The sequence below is a fragment of the Larimichthys crocea genome, chromosome X (genome assembly GCF_000972845.2).
Source record: "Larimichthys crocea isolate SSNF chromosome X, L_crocea_2.0, whole genome shotgun sequence".
Classification (NCBI taxonomy): domain Eukaryota; kingdom Metazoa; phylum Chordata; class Actinopteri; family Sciaenidae; genus Larimichthys; species Larimichthys crocea.
Genome location: NC_040020.1, coordinates 33,010,120 through 33,016,119, shown reverse-complemented (window position 1 = coordinate 33,016,119; position 6,000 = coordinate 33,010,120). Strand labels below are relative to the sequence as shown.

The 6,000-nt window shown below is 40.6% G+C and overlaps 1 protein-coding gene across 1 annotated transcript in view; it reads left to right on the top strand.

The window, feature by feature from the left end:
* Positions 1–346: 346 nt before the first annotated feature.
* si:ch211-207d6.2 (sickle tail protein) overlaps positions 347–6,000 on the top strand; it is a 96,956-nt gene continuing 91,302 nt past the window's right edge. Inside the window, exon 1 of the mRNA XM_027283497.1 lies at positions 347–466. The gene's annotated coding sequence lies outside the window, so the exon portion shown is untranslated. The remainder of the gene's footprint in view (positions 467–6,000) is intronic.

Genomic DNA, 6,000 nt, shown 5'->3' with positions numbered 1-6,000 from the left:
CCATGATTCTGACCCTTGAGGGTCTGAGACCATGGGGCAGTTGGTAATCCCGCCAAGTTATAGAATTATAAACTTTACTAATAATCAGCTGTATAACAGTGGAATTGCAAAAAATGTTGATGAAAGGTCATATGGATAGGTATGAGACTGAAAGAGAAAGTAAATGTTCATTGCGTGTTAAGACTGCAAGCAGAACGGGAACTGAATCATCCATAGAAGAAGAGCTGGGAAGCACCTAAAAGGCTGAGTAGGTTAGGTTTACTCGTTCCTTCCCACTATATAGTCACCATGCTGTAATCAGTGATTCAGTGATGCACCCTAACTGGCCAGCAGTATGACTGCAGTCAGATGTACAGTACGTCTCAAACGTCTTGAACCTGTTAGTAGTGTGGTCCAAAGCCTGGTGTGTCCATAACTGGGCTTGGCTAGTTTGTCTCTAAGTGATCAGTTTCCCAGAGATTTTAAGGTAGGCATTCATACAGTTTCCCTGTACTGCACCTTCTTAGCCTGTGCTAGCATTAGATTTGCTCTGTTGCCTTGCTTTGCAGTGTAGCTGGCCTTTCCTGGCTGCAGGTCTGAGTGTAATGTTGTTCTGCTTTGAGCATTTGCTTAATGCAACTGTGTGTAGTCCCAAAATTATTCATTTTAGCATTTTTGTATATGTGTGGCTACTTTACATGTTACTGGTGCTACATATTTTTGTCATATGCTTGACTGAATCTATTTTCAGCCTACTGCTGTGTGCATCTAGATTATTAGATAAACATTACTAATGGACAGTATCTTATAGGCCAATTAATAATTTACGACTTGTGGAGGGAAGTGTGTTTCAATATACAGGCAATATTCTGATTTTATCTGAAGTATGGGTTTTGCTGCAATGTTAATTTTGCTGTATATTATTTTCTTTTGAAAAAAAAAAGCAGAAAGAAAAAGAAAAATTAATGTTCTGTATCGACAGCCTGCTCTCCACTACATCCCACTCCCTCACTTCTCTGTCTTTGGATTCAGAGAGGATTCATCTGTCTGTGTTGAGTAGTAGTGTTCACTTGTTTTGCCTCAGCTCGACTGTTGTAGTCAGGATACAGAGGTGTGTGTCTTTACCATTTTTCCCCCTGAAATGAATGATCAGCTCCTTGGTTTTGCTGACATTTAGCAGTAAGTTGTTTTAGGCACAGAACATGAAGAGAGTGTAGAATTCCTAGAAAATGAATTCCTAGAAATCATGTCCTATATGCGCACAAATATCCTCCAGCCCTCTTTACAAAATTTCAGTTACATTTGGTTTGAAATTAGAGATTGTATTTTGAAGGTTGTGTCCTAGATACTTTGAAAACCCAGCCTAGATACCTACCTAGAAAATCATCATACAATTTTCTAAGCCTTGTTTCGAAAATTCTTAAAAAAGTAGTTTCAAAGCAGTTTCTTGCGTATTGTATGTCATCTGGGTCTGATTATATTCTACAGTCTGGTTTCATTCAGCCCTTAGTGCTTAATGGGATGCAGATGCAGGCATGTGTTCAGTTCTTGCTGCCTTCAACGCAGCTGATCATGACATTCTTTTAGATAGACTGAGGCATGGTGGGTTACTTGGGGACCAGGATTATTGTGGGGATGTTTGATGCATGAGCAGACTTCGAACAGCTCCAGGGATCTGTTGAAGATCTGGGTGAAGATGGGGGCCAGCTGAAAATCTGACAAACATTCTCTTCACAGATCCTGAGTGCTGGTGGAGGGTCTGAGGGGAGAGGTGTATGTATGTGCAGAAGGTCTTGGTGGGCACACACATGTCCTCACAAAAGCTGATGTCACGGTATCAGACAGTTCATGCAGGTCTGAGGCTGCAGCCTCAAAAACAGTCCAATCAGTGCAGTCAAAGCAGGCTTGTAGTTCCACTTTGGCCTCATCGGTCCATCTCCTCACCGTCTTGACCACAGGCTTAGCAGATTTCAGCTTCTGCCTGTAGGTCGGGATAAGATGAACCATGCAGTGATCAGAGAGTCCCAAGGCTGCACGGGGGACTGAGTGATATGAGTCTTTAAAACAGTGTAACAATGGTCCAGAGTGTTAGTGTCTCTGGTGAGACACTTAACATGCTGTTTATGTTTTGGCAGTTCATGGCTCAGGTTTGCTCTGTTTAAGTCCCCCCAAACAATGAGCAGAGAGTCCGGGTGTTTTTTCTCCACGTTGTTTATCTGGTCGGCCAGGTGTTGTAACACCTCAGTAACACTGGCCCGATGTAGACACCGACCAAAATAAACGAGCAAAACTCTCGCGGAGAATAAAACAGTTAGCAGTTTATGAAAAGTGTCTCCAGATAGCACTTTATGGGCTGAAATATGTGCCACCAAAAACTGAATTTGAATCATTCATATTTGAATTTGAATTGTTCAGTTTGAATCATTGCATTGAAAAACTGAATCTGAATTGTAATTTCAAATTGAATTTATTAGTTTGGAACTGAACATTCAGTTCACAATTCAAATTAAATTTACTGTGACAAACATCCGGGTAGTTGAGGCAGAGCAATTGAGCACAGATACACAGGACGCCTCTTCGGCCAATCAGCACCTACATGTGTGTGTATGTGTGTGTGTGTGTGCCACGGAAGTTGCCGGTGTCTGGGGAAGTTACCACTGCCCTGCCACTGCAACTGCTGCTGTTATGGACATTTGTTTTTATTTTTTATTTTATAAAACAGATTCAGAGTTGTATTAAACTCGCTGGCATTTCCATTACTTGATTTCTGCATTAATTTACGGTTTTCTTAATTAATCTCTCAACCGCTGCCACTGTGTGGAGCAGCTGCCACTGACATGCCACGGCAACTACTGCTGCTTTGATCATCTGTTTAAATTTTTTTTATAAAACAGTCATTGTTGTATTAGACTTGATGGAAGTAACATATCCATCATGCGTTTTCTGCATTAATTTGCATTGATTTAATTCATCTCTCAACATCTGTCTCAACTGCTACCGGTGTCTGGGGCAGCTGCCACCACCTATAGACCCCAAATCCCAAATGTTTTTTTAAAGCCACATTTAGCTACATTTTTCAGTGCATCACAGGATTCTAATTTAAGATCCTGCACTAAGGCCTTTCTACCATTGAATATATTTGAGAAAATATGTTGTTCAATTATGCAATCATGATACACTATAGGAAAAAGGTTGCAGTAAATTTATTATTGTTATTATTTATAACAGTTACACACTCTCTCTGTGTTTCTGTGTTTTGGGAACATGATACAGAAGTGAAGAGGTTGATGTACACTCTGTAAGACAGTGGAATGATGTGTTGTCAGTGCAAAAAAACAAAACAAAAAAACAAAGAAAGAAAGATATGTTGTACACTCAGCAGCCTTCAAAGATTATCTGGTCATATTGAGGAAGTAGAAGCAGATAACCTGCATGCTCTACCAACTGTGCTACTGTGATTTAAAATGTGGAGGTGTAAGAATCTCTGTACATCTCTCCTGTGATGTTCTATTCCTTATCTTCAACAACACCTTTATAACAATAAAATTTGGTTTGCAGCCAGGCATTGAACATAGTGTCACAGTCACAGGTTGTTATTTGGTATTTTAGTTAAGGTCTTGCCTTACTGTATTTGTGATGACTAGCAGGGGAAAAGAGAGTGTGACAGTAGAGATATGCAGCACAGGCTGAGCTCTCTGTGACCCTGTGTCTACTATAGAATACTGTAATACCATGTACAGACAGTGTGGTGTTTATCTGCCAGTTTTAAGCATGAAATTTAAGCTTATAGCACTGCAAGTGTAATAGCTGAGTGTGGATCTGACTGTCCATGCCACCTTAACAATTCAAAGTTTACGTAAAGCATTGCTTGTCTGGAAGCTGAGAGTTACAGAGATGGATAATCTCATTTTACCCCGAAACCCCCCTGGGAACATCTCTGTCACATCGCGGGTGCACCTTCCTCTCACATTCGGCACACAACCTCTTGCTTACCCTCAGTAAGATGGTTTACTTGTACCATTTGTCTTGGGGCTGCCGTGCTCTGTGGGCTTCTTTGCTCCAATTTTTATGGCCAGCAGCAGTTATTTAAATTCAGCATAAGAGACTAGTGTGACTGACACTTAGGTCTGAGGTCTATAATCTCTTCATTCAGGCCCAGGCACCAGCTGGCACATCAAGAAGAGCGGGGAACAGCTCCAGTTCTTCTGAGTGTTCTGAGGTGACATTTCACTTCAGTGTGACTCTAGACACTCATTGCCTCAAACTGTAAGTCCAGTAGATTGATGTAGTTTGACTGTTCTTAATTTTCTACAGCAATGTGAAGCAATACTTACTATGGGCACGTGTATTACTACTGTCCTGTGGTGTTTGATCTCCTTCAGTCCAGCAGACTTTCAAGGCGGTGGAGTTTTTCTGGGCTCTTGGTCAAAGATAAGACATGTATTGTCATGTATGGCAGCCTGATTAGCTTGAATTTTTGCCAACATTTGAATCTGAGTCATTCATTTGACCACCATGAACCTGATATTCTCTGTTCGACAGCAATGTTGTGACATCTGTCATTTTTATCAAACTGTACTTTTTAAAAGTCAAAGAGTTCCACATCAATCATTTCCACGGCTGGTATATCTTCTTCCACCTCATCTTGGCTCAAAGCTTGTCGAATTATCTGTATACCTGTATGTTAACAAATGAGCATAATTTCTTATCAAAAGAACAAAAGATTTATCTAGGCAGTCTGACTTTAAGATTCTTCAAGACAAAAATCATTCAGCTAAAGGGAAACTGTGCGTATTTGTTTGTTTTTATAGATTAGAGTGGCAATGTGTGTAATGCACATCAATAACAAGCCATTGATCATACTGCATCTGGGATTATTGTTTTGAAATGAAACATTAAATATTCATGACTTTGCATTCTAGAATAGAATGTTATATACTCCACACTTCTCGTCAAACTGAGCGCCCGACACCGCGATTGCAGCCGACACAGATAGAGTACACTTCTCTTTGGAGCATCAGTGATCGATCTTGATTCTAAATTAATTCAGTAAGTAAGTAATTAAGTAAATTCTGCATTTCTTCGTTGCTCGAGTCAGAAACATTGTTGTCAATGTTGATGCTGTTGTTGATGACAGGTTCAGATCTTTGCACTGGCATGATGAGTTTCTTTTTTTTTTGTCGTCGTTCTCGGACGCAAACTCGTTTTAAAGGAATCGTACAGTGAGTGATTTCCACACCTCCCTTCTCTCATTGGTTGTTTCGTAGTTTTTTTTTTTTTTTTTGCATCACATACATGTTACACATCTCACTGTGTCTGTGTGTGAGCATAACTTTACTTTACCTTCAACGGGTACAGACAGTAACAGAGCCACCAAGACTACATGGACTGGAAGAAGACCATAAATGCTGATTAAAGTAACGAAGCATAGAATTGGTTTAACAATCCATACAACACTTACTCTCTAACCTGTAACCTGTGTGTGTGGGTGTATGTGTGTGCATGTGTTCCAGAACATTCTAATGGAACTTCCCCTGATCTGAACTTCATGACCCCAGTTTAACCCCTCATTAGGTCAAAGATCAAAGTCATAAACCGGCTCCTCTGGATGTCAAAATGTTAGTGGGCAAGGTACTGTGCCCCAAATGCCTCAAACTGTGCAATTGGTGTGTGAATGTGAATTAAAAACAATTTAGCTATGTAGCATATTTACACATGAAGTATATTTAGAAGCACATAAACCAAGAAAAATGACCAAATCTGAGCAAGTAAACGCACATAAACCAAGAAAAATGACCAAATCTGAGCAAGTAAACAGGCAAGTCAGTCGGGCAAACCGCTGGCCTGATTAGGAAATGCTTTGGGTGAGGTTTGAAGTCACATGGAGGACAGAACAAAACAGCATGGCAGCGTGACACAGATGTAACATGTCCGGTGGGGCTTTGGGGTGACAAAGTCACTTCTTCTAAGACGCTCCTGGTGGGGTTTGAAGTCACGTGAAGAACTCTGCGACGGAGATGT